The sequence below is a fragment of the Rhinoderma darwinii genome, unplaced genomic scaffold (assembly GCF_050947455.1).
Source record: "Rhinoderma darwinii isolate aRhiDar2 unplaced genomic scaffold, aRhiDar2.hap1 Scaffold_55, whole genome shotgun sequence".
In the NCBI taxonomy this organism is placed as follows: Eukaryota; Metazoa; Chordata; class Amphibia; order Anura; family Rhinodermatidae; genus Rhinoderma; species Rhinoderma darwinii.
In genome coordinates this window covers 264,327-280,746 of record NW_027464100.1, presented here as the reverse complement: position 1 = coordinate 280,746, position 16,420 = coordinate 264,327, and the positions used below count along the sequence as shown (strand labels likewise).

General features: G+C 41.7%; 1 long non-coding RNA gene across 1 annotated transcript in view; it reads left to right on the top strand.

The window, feature by feature from the left end:
* Window positions 1–7,783, top strand: part of LOC142723481 (uncharacterized) — a 122,276-nt gene extending 114,493 nt beyond the window's left edge. Inside the window, exon 3 of the long non-coding RNA XR_012875674.1 lies at window positions 7,694–7,783. This is a non-coding gene — a long non-coding RNA (uncharacterized LOC142723481). The remainder of the gene's footprint in view (window positions 1–7,693) is intronic.
* The last annotated feature ends 8,637 nt before the right edge of the window (window positions 7,784–16,420 follow it).

Sequence of the window (16,420 nt, the reverse complement as noted above, 5' to 3'; positions counted from 1 at the left end):
GATGGCTACATTAAAGGTGTTTGCATCTCATCGACACCCCAGCAATGAAATCGCTGGGGTGTCGGTGGCTGCAATGGCAACCGGAGGCCTAATAGTGGCCTCCCGGTGTGCCTAGCACGGAAAACTTCCAGCCTCCGCCCGGAGGCGTGGCCTGAAAGGCTTCCGTAGCTGCCGGCAAGATGGCGCCGGCTCAGGAGATGAGCCGGAGCCATCAGCGGTGGATATCAGCTTTATGTTACAGCTGACATCCACATGTAACGGCAGGAACTGGAGCTAGCGCTGATCCCTGCCATTAACCCCTCAGATGCAGCGATCAGATCCGATCGCTGGATCTTTGTGGTTGCTAGCAGATCGGCAGCTGTGCCCTGCAATCGCACAACTGCCGACTGCTACTATGACACCAGGAGACCTAACAATGGCCTCCTGTTTGCCATTACGGAAGCCGATTAGGCCCCGCTCGGAGGCGAAGCCTAATCGGCTTGCTGTCAGTGAATGACTGACAGATCTAATACATTGCACTACGTAGGTAGTGCAATGTATAAGAAAAAAAAATCTGACAGTTGGACCTTCAAGTCCCCTATCGGGACTAAAGTAAAGTGTAAAAAAAGTTGTAAAAAATATAATAAAAGTTTTAAGTAATAAAATAAAACACAATCGCCCTTTTTCCCTTATCAAGTCCTTTATTATTGAAAAAAATAAATAAAGCATACATATTTGGTTCTCACAACTTGGCGACAGAAAAAATACATTCTTTTTACAAAAGTAATTTTATTGTGCAAAAAGTTGTAAAACATAAAAAAGTGCCATAAATTAGGTATTGCCGGAATCGTACCGACCCGCATAATAAAGTTAACATGTAATTTATAACGCATGGTGAACACTGTATAAAAAAAAACTAAAAAAACTATGGCAGAATTGCTGTTTCTTGGTCACCTTGCCTCTCAAAAAATAGGATAAAAGGTGATCAAAAAGTCGCATGTACCCCAAAATGGTACCAATAATAACTACAGCTTGTCCCTCAAAAAAACAGCCCTCATACCACTATGTCTATGAAAAAATCTAATTAGTTATGGCTCCAATAAGTCAGGAAATAAAAAGTATGCAGTTGTGCAGATCAGAGGGGAACATTTCATCTGTTTCAAGATACGATTTATCAGGGCCCTCAAATTATTGAACCATGAAGGGGGGACCCAAACATATCTGCTAGAAGTGAGGGTGCCCATATTATACCAGGACAACACTTCCCAGCAAAATTCCACAAACTGCAAAGGTGCGGAGTGTGGACCAAAGGGGGATAAGAAAGGACGCCATATATGAGTGCGACACCGGCCTGTGCAGAAAGGATTGCTTCACTGCGTAACACACATCTATGGATCATTTTATTGTTTTTTTACCCCATTATTATGCCACCTGACTATGCCCCTGATGTACTCTGCCCAGCTTACATGTACCCCCACATTATAAATGGAAACACCAGTAATACTCAAACAAAACTACTACCAAGCAAAATCTACGCTTCAAAAGCCAAATGGCGCTCCCACCCATCTGAGCCCTACAGTGTGCCCAAACAGCAGTTTACTTCCACATATATGGCGCCGCCATACCCGGGAGAACCCTTTTAACAATTTTTGGGGTGTGTGTCTACAGTGTCCTAAGCTGGGCACGACATACTTGCCACTGAATTGGCAATTCTGGGGAAAAAATTTAATTTTTACTTTGCACCATACGCAGCACATTTATTTATGGAAAAAACCTGTGGGGTGAAAATGCTCACTACACCCCTTACTAAATGCCTCGAGGGGTGTAGTTTCTAAAATGGGGTCACTTCTAGGGGGTTTATTTTATTATTTCCCATCTGAGCCTCTGCAATTGTGAACCAATTCTGTGTAAATCGCCAAATTAGGCCTCAATTTCGCATGGTACTCTCGCAATGAGCCCTGTCAAATGTCCAGGCAAAAGATTAGGGCCCCATGTAGGGTGATTCTAAAACCGGGAAACACAGCATAATAATTAGAACGCGGTCTTGTTATGGTGGCACAAGCTGGGCACCACATATTGGCATATCTATGGAAAATATCCCATTTTCACTCTGCAATATCGAGTGCACACTAATTTATGCAAAACAGCTGCAGAGTTAACATGCTCACTACACCACTATGTAAATGCATTGAGGGGTGTAGTTTCCAAAATGGGGATCACTTTTGGGGGGGTTTCCACTGTTTTGGTCCCACAGGGGTTTTGCAAATGCGACATAACGACCAGAAACCAATCCAGCAAAATCTGTACTCCAAAAGCTAAATTGCGCTCCTTCCCTTCTGAGCCCTGCTGTGTGCCCAAAAATGAGTTTATAACCACATATGGGGTATTGCCGTAGTCGGGAGAAATTGCTTAACAAATTTTGGGTTCTTTTTCTACTTTATTTTTTGAGAAAATGAAAATTTTTGAGCTAAAGCTACGTCTTATTGGGAAAAAAAATGTAATTTTTATTTTCACTGCCCAATTCAAATAAAATCTATGAAACAGCTGTGGGGTCAAAATGCTCACTACACCCCTAGATTAATTCCTGAAGGGGTGTAGTATCACAAATGGAGTCACTTTTGGGTAGTTTCCACTGTACTGGTACCTTAGGGGCTTTGCAAAAGTGACATGGTGTCAAGAAACCAATCCAGCAATATCTGGGCTCCAAAAGCGAAATGCCGCTCCTTCTCTTCTGTTCCTTGCCATGTGCCCAAACAGCAGTTTATGACCACAAATGGGGTATTGCCGTACTCAGGAGAAATTGCTTTACAAATATTGGGGGGGGGGGGGTTCTTTTTTTCCTTTATTTGTTGAGAAAATTAAAAATGTTGACCTAAAGCTACATCTTATTGATGAAAAAGGATTGTTTTTATTTTCACTGCCCAATTCTAATAAATTCTATGAAACACCTGTGGGGGTCAAAATGATCACCACACACGTAGATCTTCAAGGGGTGTAGTTTCCAAAATGGGGTCACTTTTTTGGCGTTTTCATTGTTTTGTCCCCTCAAGGGCTCTGAAAATGTGTCCTGGCCATTCCTGCTAAATTTGAGCTCCAAAAGCCAAATGGAGTTCTTTCCCTTCTAAGCCTTGCCGTGTGTCCAAACAGCAATTTATTACCACATGTGGGGTATTGTTTTACTCGGGAGAAATTGCTTTACAAATTTTGTGGAGCTTTTTCTCCTTTAATCCTTGTGGAAATGAGAAAAAATTAGCTAAACCTACATTTTCTTTGAAAGAATATCGATTTTCATTTTCACGGCCTACTTCCAATAATTTCTGCAAAAAACCTGCAGTGTCAAAATGCTCACTATACCCCTATATAATTTCCTCAAGGGGTGCAGTTTCCAAAATGGGGCCACTTGTGGGGGGTTTCCACTGTTTTGGTCCCTCAGGGGCTTTGCAAATGCGACATGGCCTCCGCAAACCATTCCTGCTAAATTTGAGCTCCAAAAGTCAAATAGCGTTCTTTCCCTTCTAAGCCCTGCTATGTGTCCAAACAGACGTTTATGACCACATGTGGAGTATTCTTTTACTCGGGAGAAATCGCTCTACAAATGTTGCGGTGCTTTTTCTCCTTTAGTCCTTTTGGAAATAAAAAAAAAATTGCTAAACCTACATTTTATTTGAAAGAATGTAGATTTTCATTTTCACAGCCTACTTCCAAAAAATTTCTGCAAAAAAACTGTCTTGTCAAATTTCTCACTATACCCCTAAATAAATTCCTTCGAGGGGTGTAGTTTCCCAAATGGGGTCACTTTTGGGGGGTTTCCACTGTTTTGGTACCACAAGAGCCCTTCAAAACTGACGTGAAGCCTAAAATATATTCTAATAAAAAGGAGACCCCAAAATCCTCTAGTTGCTCCTTTGCTTCTGAGGCCGGTGCTTCAGTCCATTAGCACACTAGGACCACATGTGAGATATTTCCTAAAACTGCAGAACCTGGGCAATAAATATTGAGTTGCGTTTCTCTGGTTAAACTTTGTGTTACAAAAAAAATGGATTAAAAATTAATTTCTGCAACAACAAAAAATTTAGTTTGTAAATTTCACCTCTACTTTTGTTTAATTCCTGTGAAACGTCTAAAGGGTTAAGAAACTTTCTAAATGCTGTTTTGAATACTTTGAGGGGTGAAGTTTTTAAAATGGGGTGACTTTTTGGTGGTTTCTAAGATCTAAGGACCTCAAAGCCACTTCACAACTGAACTGGCCCCTGTAAAAATAGCCTTTTGAAATTTTCTTGAAAATGTGAGAAATTGCTGCTAAAGTTCTAAGCCTTGTAATATCCTAGAAAAATAAAAGGATGTTCAAAAAACGAGGCCAATCTAAAGTAGACATATGGGGGATGTTAATTAGCAATAATTGTGTGTGGTATTACTATCTGCAGGCAGATACATTTAAATTTAGAAAAATGCTAATTTTTGCAATTTTTCGTTACATTTTGGTGTTTTTCACATTTATATACTGTATGTATCGAGCAAATTTTGCCAGTAACATAAAGTCCAATGTGTCATGAGAAAACAATCTCAGAATCGCTTGGATAGGTTAAAGCATTCCGAAGTTATTACCACATAAAGGGAAACATGTCAGATTTGAAAAATGAGGCTCTGTCAGGAAGGTCAAAAGTGGCTAAAGAGGGAAGGGGTTAATATTATGTGTGATGTACTGGGAAGCTGGAATTTTTTTTTTAGAATGGAGTGGAATTGGAAAAAAACAGCAGGCCGGCATTTTCTTATGGATTTCGTTTATACGGTGTTCACTGTACAGTGAAAGTGACGTGTTACCTTTATTCTGAGGGTCAGTACGATCGCGGTGATACCAAATTTATATAGTTTTTGTTATGTTTTATTACCTTTAAAAAAACGACAAAGTTTGAAAAAAATATTTGCACCATATTGTGACCCCCATAATAACGTTTTTATATTTCTGTGTACAGGGCTGTGTAAGGCGTCTTTTTGTACGTGGAAAGATGTGGTTTTTATTGATACCATTTTGGGGAATATCGGGCATTTCAAACACTTCATTCAATTTTGTGGGCGGTTGTAATGGCAAAAAAATAGCGATTCAGACATTTTTTTTTTCACGCTACGGTGTTCACCATATTGGATAAATATTTTTATATTATTATAGTTTGGGTATTTTCGGACGCAGGGATACCTAATGTGTTTATGTTTATTTTTATATTGTGATCTAGGGAATTATTTTTATTGTTTTTTAGCCCCTCTAGGGGATTTGTACCTGCGATCATTGGATCGCTTGTGCCATAGACTGCAATATCACAGTATTGCAGTCTATGGTGAAATCAGTACTTTGTTATTGAGACCTGCCACAGGCAGGTCCTAATAGCAATCTTCCTATAGCAGGGCTGGGAGCGTTCACAAGGCGGCCAGCTGCTAGAGGAACACACCGGCTCCCACCATCTTGCCGCGTGTGAGCCGGTGTTACACAGCAGAGACCCAGCGGCTATGACGCCCGCTCTGCTTCTGAGCAGGCGCCATATTTAAATACCCTTTCCTTTACATAAATAGCCAGTGCAGCGACAGGAAAGGGTTAACAGGAAATAACTCAGAAGCAAAACGTTCTTCTTTTCTGCCTCCCTTCAGCCCCCGTAGCATTGATTTTATCACATCTCTATATAAATAGTAAATCTGTCTAGTTATGAAGTGATATGTCACCTCACCATACTGTAGCGTTACATTACTAAGCAGTCTTGCCATTCAGGAGTGTGGACGATTTGGGTGACAACAGTTGTCTGGGTTTTCTCTGGGCAGATATACAGAAGTGTCCTTCCTTAAAGAGGCTCTGTCACCAGATTTTGCAACCCCTATCTGCTATTGCAGCAGATCGGCGCTGCAATGTAGATTACAGTAACGTTTTTATTTTTAAAAAAACGAGCATTTTTGGCCAAGTTATGACCATTTTTGTATTTATGCAAATGAGGCTTGCAAAAGTACAACTGGGCGAGTTTACAGTAAAAGTACAACTGGGCGTGTATTATGTGTGTTACATCTGGGCGTTTTTACTTCTTTTACTAGCTGGGCGTTAGGAATGGGAGTGTATGATGCTGACGAATCAACATCATCCACTTCTCTTCGTTACCACCCAGCTTCTGGCAGTGCAGACACACAGCGTGTTCTCGAGAGATCACGCTGTGACGTCACTCACTTCCTGCCCCAGGTCCTGCATCGTGTCGGCCACATCGGCACCAGAGGCTACAGTTGATTCTGCAGCAGCATCAGCGTTTGCAGGTAAGTAGCTACATCGACTTACCTGCAAACGCCGATGCTGCTGCAGAATCAACTGTAGCCTCTGGTGCCGATGTGTCCTCGCTCGTCCGACACGATGCAGGACATGGGGCAGGAAGTGAGTGACGACACAGCGTGATCTCTCGAGAACACGCTGTGTCTGCACTGCCAGAAGCTGGGCGTTGTGAAGAGAAGTGGATGATACTTCTCGTCAGAACGCCCAGCTAGTAAAAGAAGTAAACACGCCCCGATGTAACACACATAATACACGCCCAGTTGTACTTTTACTGTAAACACGCCCAGTTGGACTTTAGAAAGCCTCATTTGCATAAATACAAAAGTGGTCATAACTTGGTCAAAAATGCTCGTTTTTTTAAACATAAAAACGTTACTGTAATCTACATTGCAGCGCCGATCTGCTGCAATAGCAGATAGGGATTACAAAATCTGGTGACAGAGCCTCTTTAACTTATGTCTTCGGCCCCATGCAAACGACCGTATTTTTCATCCGTAATTACGGACCCATTCATTTCTATTGGCCACGGACACCTTTCTGTATTTTTGCTGAAAAAATGATAGAACCTGCCACTCTCCCATAGAAGCCTATGGGCGCTTCCGTATATATGGACGGCTACGGATGTGTATGCATAAACCATCCGTATTTACAGAAGCGTTGCTAAGCAACATGTTAGTGACATCATTTGCAGCCTCCCTTTTTTTTTACGTATACGTATATACGGATCAAATACGGATGCACTACAGACCGTATTTGCGGATATCGTTCCATATATATACGGATGACTACGGATTCGTATTTACCGACAGTATTTACGGATAGATGAAAATACGGTCATGTGCATGGGGCCTAACCCGAGATATATGGCGCGAGATGTTAAACGACGATGTAAAAGAAAGTATTTACTCCGACGGATGCCATATGTCGCCCATAGACTCCCATGTTAAAAACAAGTGTATGTTGCTTTTTTTTGCTAGATGGCACGAGATTGTATTGAATTGGTATTATGATACATTGTATAACTTGATGCAAGTTAAGGGTTAACACATCTGTAAGGCCCAGTTCACACAAAGTTTTTTTTATGCGGAAACCGTATCAGATTTAGTGTAAAAAAAAGTCCCAAACCACCTCCCATTGATTTCAATGGGAGGCGGAGGCGTTTTTTTCCGCGGCGGCTTTCAGCCGCTTGTGTTACAAAAAAGCGGCATACTCTTTCTTTCCGCCGTTTTTTACCCGAAAAATGCAGCGAAAAAGGCCACGAAAATAGCGGCAAGAATTTGCAGGCAGATTTTCCATTCCTGAATGAATTTTGAGGCAGATTTTTCTGCCTGCAAAAAAACTCTGTGTAAACGGGGTCTAACTGAGAATTATTATTTTTATTTACAATCTATTTACTGTTTTTTCTTCCCTTTTTAGAGATGACGTGTCTTCATATGATGTCATCAGTCCTACTCCTATGTGGTGAACAGGTAAGTTACAAGAGGTAGGTGACTATTTAATATGAATGTATTGTCTGCGTTATTCACATAGAGTATATATGTATACTGCTACACATGGCCGGACGTGTTGCACCCATAAAATGGCGTAATCAGGAAAGATTGGTGACATATTTAGGAATGAATGACTCTCTTTTATGGACAGTTGTAGACACATGAAGGATTTTTGTGGGAATGATCTTCTACATGGGGAATAATGCCGGGGTTGCAGATATCTTGTAATGTCTGCCCCTTACATGAAGAGAGTCTCTATAGTGAGACATATGAGAATGCGTGTACGATTGGGAGCAGATCCCATCTACAGCCCCCATATCCTTCCAAATCACTTTACTGCATCATGGGAAATACCTATTTTTGTTGGCAGCTTTGCCCATGAAGGAACTTTATGCTTTAGGTTGGGGCTACATGGGAATTTCTAATCATGTGCAACACAAATGACTACTAGTACTACAGGGGCTCAGCAAATGTGACATGGCGCCCAGAAACCATTCCAAAATCCAAATGGTGCTCCTTCCATTCTGATCCCTACCGTGTGTCCAAACAGATGTTTATGACCACATGTGGGGTATTGTTTTACTCGGGAGAAATTGCTTTACAAATGCTTTTTCTCCTTAAGTCCTTGTGGAAATGAAAAAAAATTAGCTAAACCTACATTTTCTTTGAAAAAATGTAGATTTTCATTTTTACGGCCTACTTCCAATAAGTTCTGTAAAACGCCTGTAGGGTCAAACTGCTCACTGTACCCCTAGATAATTTCCTCATGGGGTGTAGTTTCCAAAATGGGGTCACTTGTTGGGGGTTTCCACTGTTTTGTCCCCTCAGGGGCTTTGCAAATGCAACATGGCCTTCCTGTTAAATTTGAGTTCCAAAAGCCAAATGGCGCTCTTTCCCTTCTCAGCCTCGCCGTGTGTCCAAACAGCCATTTATTACCACATGTGGGGTACTGTTTTACTCGGGAGAAATTTCTTTACAAATTTTATGGTGCTTTTTCTCCTTTAGTCCTTGTGGAAATGAAAAAAAAAATAGCTAAGCCTACATTTTATTTGAAAAAAATTTGATTTTCATTTACACAGCCTACTTCCAAAAATGTCTGCAAAAAACCTGTGGGGTCAAAATGCTCACTATACCCCTAGATAATTTCCTCATGGGGTGTAGTTTCCAAAATGGGGTCACTTGTTGGGGGTTTCCACTGTTTTGTCCCCTCAGGGGCTTTGCAAATGAGACATGGCCTCCGCAAACCATTCCTGCTAAATTTGAGCTCCAAGGGCCAAATGGTGCTCTTTCCCTTCTCAGCCCTGCCGTGTGTCCAAACAACCGTTTATTACCACATGTGGGGTATTGTTTTACTCGGGAGAAATTGCTCTACAAATGTTGTGGTAAAAAATGTAGATTTTAATTTTCATGGCTTAGTTCCAAAAATTTTTGCAAAAAAACTGGCGGGTCAAAATGCTTGCTACACCCCTAAATAAATTCCTTGAGGGGTGTAGTTTCCCAAATGGGGTCACTTTTGGGGAGTTTCCACTGTTTTAGTTCCACAAGACCTCTTCAAAGCTGACATGGTGCCTAAAATATATTCTAATAAAAAGGAGGCCCAAAATCCACTAGGTGCTAATTTGCTTCTGAGGCCGGTGCTTCAGTCCTTTATCACACTAGAGCTACATGTGGGATATTTCCTAAAACTGCAGAACCTGGGAAATAAATATTAAGTTGTATTTCTCTGGTAAAACCTTCTGTGGTACAAAAAAAATGGATTCAAATTGAATTTCTGGAAAAAAATAATGAACTTTGTAAATTTCACCTCTAGTTTGCCTTAATTCCTGTGAAATGTCTAAAGGGTTAAGAAACTTTCTAAATGCTGTTTTGAATACTTTGAGGGGTGCAGTTTTTAAAATGGGGTGACTTATTGGGGGTTTCTAATATATAAGGACCTCAAAGCCACTTCACAGCTGAACTGGCCCCTGTAAAAATAGCCTTTTGAAATTTTCTTGAAAATGTGAGAAATTGCTGCTAAGTTTCTAAGCCTTGTAACGTCCTAGAAAAATAAAAGGATTTTCAAAAACAGAGGCCAATCTAAAGTAGACATATGGGGGATGTTAATTAGCAAAATTTTTGTGTGTTATAACTGCCTGTCTTACAAGCAGATACATTCAAATTGAGAAAAATGCTAATTTTGGTGTTTTTCACAATTAAATACTGAATGTATCGGGGAAATTTTGCCAGTAACATAAAGTCCAATGTGTCACGAGAAAACAACCTCAGAATCGCTTGGATAGGTAAAAGCATTCTGGAGTTATTACCACATAAGTGAAACATGTCAGCTTTGAAAAATGAGGCTCTGTCAGGAAGGTCAAAAGTGGCCACAGCGGGAGGGGATTAAAGAGGCTCTGTCACCACATTATAAGTGCCCAATCTCATACATTAGGAGATCGGCGCTGTAATGTAGGTGACAGTAATGCTTTCTATTTTAAAAAAAACGATCTATTTTCACCACTTTATTAGCGATTTTAGATTTATGCTAATGAGTGTCTTAATGCCCAAGTGGGCGTGTTTTTACTTCAGACCAAGTGGGCGTTGTACAGAGGAGTGTATGACGCTGACCAATCAGCGTCATGCACTCCTCTCCATTCATTTAGGCAGCACATAGGGATTCTTTTAGATCGCTATGTGCTGTCTTATACTAACACATTAACAATACCGAAGACAGTTTTGACAGTGAATAGACATTCCACGGGATGTCTATTCACAATCCCTGCACTTCGTTAATGTGTCTATGGTAGTTACAGTAGAGCACAGCGTAATCTCGCGAGATTACGCTGTAGATGAAAGGTTACAACGAGATGTTGCCCTAGAAAAGGGCCAAAACAAAGAGAGCCCTAAAGAGGCCAAATAAATGGTACCCAAATGAGGACCATAGAAATGGTTCCTGAGTAAGAACTATATAAATAGTGGCCGAGGACCACTGAAATGGTGCCTGCGTGTGGCCAAAAACAGATGATGCCCTAGAAAAGGGTCAAAACAAAGAGAGCCCTAGAGAGGCCAAATAAATGGTACCTAGATGGAGACCATAGAAATGGTTCCCGAGTAAGGACTATATAAATAGTGCCCGAGGACCACTGAAATGGTGCCTGCGTGTGGCCAAAAACAGATGCCCTAGAAAAGGGTCAAAACAAATAGAGCCCTAAAGAGGCCAAAATAAATGGTACCCAAATGAGGACCATAGAAATGGTGCCCGAGAAAGGACCATATAAATAGTGCCCGAGGACCACTGAAATGGTGCCTGCGTGTGGCCAAAAACAGATGATGCCCTAGAAAAGGGCCAAAACAAAGAGAGCCCTAAAGAGGCCAAATAAATGGTACATAGATGAAGACCATAGAAATGGTTCCTGAGTAAGGACTATATAAATAGTGCCCGAGGACCACTGAAATGGTGCCTGCGTGTGGCCAAAAACAGATGCCCTAGAAAAGGGTCAAAACAAATAGAGCCCTAAAGAGGCCAAAATAAATGGTACCCAAATGAGGACCATAGAAATGGTGCCCGAGAAAGGACCATATAAATAGTGCCCGAGGACCACTGAAATGGTGCCTGCGTGTGGCCAAAAACAGATGATGCCCTAGAAAAGGGCCAAAACAAAGAGAGCCCTAAAGAGGCCAAATAAATGGTACCTAGATGAAGACCATAGAAATGGTTCCTGAGAAAGGACTATATAAATAGTGCCCGAGGACCACTGAAATGGTGCCTGCGTGTGGCCAAAAACAGATGCCCTAGAAAAGGGTCAAAACAAATAGAGCCCTAAAGAGGCCAAAATAAATGGTACCCAAATGAGGACCATAGAAATGGTGCCCGAGAAAGGACCATATAAATAGTGCCCGAGGACCACTGAAATGGTGCCTGCGTGTGGCCAAAAACAGATGATGCCCTAGAAAAGGGCCAAAACAAAGAGAGCCCTAAAGAGGCAAAATAAATGGTACCTAGATGAAGACCATAGAAATGGTTCCCGAGTAAGGACTATATAAATAGTGCCCGAGGACCACTGAAATGGTGCCTGTGTGGGGCCAAAAACAGATGCCCTAGAAAAGGGTCAGAGCACATAGAGCCCTAAAGAGGCTAAAATAAATGGTAATGGATGAGTATAATATAGTGAGTGTGGGTAGGTTTGTGTAAAATGGAAGTGTGTTATTTAGTGAGTGCAAAGAAGTATATAATAGATGAGTGTAAATTGGTGAGTTTGGGTAGGTAGGTATATAATCGATGAGTGTAATATAGTGAGTGCAGATAGGTAGGTATATAATCGATGAGTGTAATATAGTGAGTGCAGATAGGTAGGTATATATTGGATGAGTGTAATATAGTGAGTGCAGATAGGTAGGTATATAATGGATGAGTGTTATATAGTGAGTGCAGGTAGGAAGGTAGGTATGTAATGGATGTGTGCAATATAGTAAGTGTGGGTTAGTAGGTGTATGTCACGTAGTGATGGAGGTATGTGGTGGTGGCCAGGAGCCAGAGGACGTCATGTAGAGGTAAGTATATGGCAGCCACAGAGAGCCTTATGCCCCCTCTTTTTAGCCTTGTGGGGAAAGTGAAGACAACATTTCCAGAGGAGAGATGAAGCATGATCATTTTCCTCAGGTTCCCAAGATTTCTCCTCAGACCAAAGATTTTCTAATTGACCAGGTACCGGAGCTTCCCTCTGGACCTCTTGGTGCCCAGAATCCCGTTGACTTCATACTCTCTATCAGGAGTGGAGGAAGCAGGAGAACGAGGAAACTTCTTGGAGAAGTGATTCCGGAACAGAGACTTGGGAAGAGGCACATGAAAACATTTGGGAGTTTTCAAAGACTGTGGGAGTTGGAGCTTGTAGAAAACCAAGGATCCAATTTAAAACAGTGGGTCCTCAAACAAATGTACTTGGTGGATAACTAGACCTTGTCTCCTGGGTGGAATTGTGGAGGAACTCTATACTTCTTGTATGCATTTCCCTTCAATCGGCCTACTCCTTTACTTATAGACTCCTTGGCCTCCTGCCCTTTGTGCAAAAATTGAGTGAAACTGGCTGCTGGAACTTTGGACAGTGTTGGAACTGGCAGAGGGATTCTTGGATGCTGTCCATAAATCAAGAAAAAAGGTGTGAATTCCCAGGTGTAGTTATTATAAGCAAACTCTGCCCAGGGAAGGAGACTAGTCCAGTCATCTTGAAGTGCGGACACAAAATTGCTGAAAAAGTTTTCCAAAACCTGGTTGAACCATTCCAATTCTCCATTAGATTAATGGTGGTAGGCGGAAAGAAAATCCAAGTTAACTTCAAACAACTTGCAGAGTGGCCTTTAGAACTTTGAAGTAAATTTCACTCCTCTATCGAACACGATATGCTTAGGGAGTCATCGCAGATGAAAAATGTGTTTACTGAAGAGATTAGACAGACTTTTAGCAGAAGAAAGGCCGGTCAGAGGAATAAAGTGTGCCATCTTCAAAAAACAGTCAACTACGAACCAGATTACAGTACAACCAGAGCAACTTGGTAAGCCAAGTCCAACCTGCTTGATGAGGGTTTAGTTTATATGCCGTTTGCAGATACAATACATTTTTGTGGTCGGTGTAGACAATGATGGCATAATGAGCACCTTCTAGCAAACGTCTCCATTCTTCGAGAGCTAATTTTATGGCCAAGAGTTCCTGATCTCCAATGCCATCATTTTTCTGGGTAGGGGACAAGGCATTGGAGAAGAATCCACAGGAAAGTGTTTTTGCTTTATCATTTTTTTGAAAAAGAACAGCACGCACTCCTTACAGATGAGACCTGCTTCTCCAAGATGGAGGTTTTACTGTAGTCCGGTCCATGGAGAACTAAGGCAGAGAAGAAGGCCTGTTTAAGGCTGAGGAAAGCAGAAACAGCTTTAGAAGTCCGAATTTTGGCAATGAAACCCATTTTGGTGATAGCAGAGATGGGTGCCACCAGGTAAGAAAATGTAGGAATTAATTGTCGATCATAATTAGTAACTTCAGGAAGTCGTTGTATGGCTTTGAGTCCATGGGGACTAGACAATTTAAGTACTGCTGGATCTATTTGAATTCCTTGATCAGAGATATATCCTACAAAAGACAGTCTGGATCACTCAAAAAGCAATTTTTTAAGCTTGGCATATAGATGATTCTCTGTAAGTCGGTGCAGAACAAGACTCTATTGCTTGCGATGAGTATAGTGGTCTGGGGAGAAAACAAAAATGGCATCCAAATATAACAAAACACAGCCGTATAATAGATCTTGCAAAATGTCGTTAACATGTTCTTGAAAGACAGCCGGGGGATTTCTGAGACCAAAAAGCACAATTAGATATTCATGGTTTCCATCTCTAGTGTTAAACATGATTTTTCCCTCATTCCCTTCACAGATGTGAATCAAATTGTAAGTACCACGTAAGTCTAGCTTGGTGAAAATCTTAGCACCTTGCAGTCAGTCAAAGAGCTTGGAAATGAACGTGTTTTTTTTTATTATCGTGATTTCATTAAGACCTCGGTAGTTAATACAGGGCCTGTTCATCCTTGATGCGGTCTGCCAGACCTTTCCAAAACATAGCGACAAGAGAATCAATGTTCCACTGTAACTCTGTGGATAATGTGCAAAACTGGATGGTATATTGTCCTACTGGAGTAGTGACGAAGAAGCAGATGATGACTTTTTTAAAAGTCGTGAAAAATTCTTGGATAACAAAGATGATGGGTTTTTCCTTTTCCATAGAGGTGAAGCCCAGGCCTGCGCCTCACCAGACAGTAGAGACAAGATGTTGGCTACCTTAGCGTGGTCGGAAGCTAATTGCTGCGCTACTAGCTCAAAACGGATTGTGCATTGATTTAATCCTCTACAAGGCTTGGAGTCGCCTTTGTAACGTGGAGGAGTTGGAAGATGCAATCCAGGACTGAAGGCAGCAAATTGAGGAGGTGGCGATTGCGCCCCAGCAGCAGATAAAACACTTAAATGTGAAGAAACATTTTGTAATAACTGATACAATTGATACTAGCGGACACGTTGCCTGAAATGGTGTCGAAAGTTCTCTAGGATCTGGTTGACCCTCTCCACTTGGCCATTGAACTGTGGATGGTATTCAGAAGAAAGATCTGACTTGACTTCCAGCAGGCCACACAGAGCTCTCCAAAATCTTTAGGTGAACTGTACACCGTGGCCTGAAACAATATGATGGGAAAGAACATGCAGGCGAAATATATGCTGTATAAAGAGACCGGCAAGATGAGGAGCAGAAGGCAAACAAGACAAAAGACCAAAATGTGCCATTTTGAATAAGCGATCTACCACCGGCCAGATGGTATTGCATTTGGATGAAAGGAGTAGATCCCTCACAATGTCCATCGCAATATGTTGCCACAGAGAATCAGGGACTGGAAGAGGTAGAAGAAGACCAGGTGGTCTGGACTTGGAGGTCTTGTTCTGGGAGCAGAAGGAACAGGAAGCCACATAGTCCTGAACATCCTGGACCATGGCTGGCTACCAAAATTGATGAGAAATGAGCTCTCTGGTTTTACGCACTCCTGCGTGACCGGCCAGTTTAGGGTTATGTCCCCAGGAAAGCACTGTCCTTCTTCTGGCTGAGGGAACAAAGGTTTTACGATGATGGATATCCTTCAGTAGGACCGGAGCCACCAGAATGATGCGAGAAGGATCGATATAATATGTTTCACTTGATCAGAGTCATCAAATCACCGAGACAGATTCGGATATTACATCGCTGAAAGGTTTGGCCTCAGCTTACTTGTCCTTAAACACCCACAGCTCATTTCTCAAATTGAAATACATGTCTCAGTGGGAGACGGATATGGGTCGGGAGTTCTCGGAGGAGGACTGGAGGGCTGCTTTACATCACTCACATAGGATATCCAAATGTGTCAATCATATAGAAGCCGTTAGGAAAATTCAGTTTCGTTGGTACCTCACACCTGTTACAACATATGCAAGCCAGGGCTTCTCCTTTGTGTTGGAGGGAATGTGGAGCAAGGGGCACATTATTTCATCTATGGTGGACATGTAAATCAGTCTACCCATTCTGGAAGCTTATCTTCCGCTACATATCAGAATTAATGGGAGCAGAACTTTTACCTTCCCCTGCATTGGCTTTATTGGATATGCAGATGGATGAGATCCCTTTAGAATATAGGTGGCCAATAAGCCATATTCTTATCGCTTCCAGATTCCATATAGCCAAGAGATGGAAAACAGCTGAGGCTCTGAATCTCTCGGAGGTGCTAAACAGGGTTTATCTTCACTTCTATTACGTATTGCACTTTGCTACATCTAAAGGTTATAGGCAGAAATGTTTGTCTCAATGGGCCCCTTGGACGGAGTTACCCCATGTTCAACTTCTGCTCCGCAAGAACTCTGTCACTCTGTGAATGTATCTGTGCTAACTTATACATGGTTTTCGTATCCTGCATCATCCTGTTCCTTTTTGACATCTCATATGTATAATTGCTTGTATTTATCACCACCACTCTTTGTATGTCTGTTTTTATGTTTGTTTGTCTGTTAATATATCAGTATGTCAACGTCCGAGGCACGTTTCTGATATCTAAAGGTGCAAGCTTTTTCTGTGTTCTGTATACAACAATGTGAGACTGTATCATTGGGATGTTGTATAC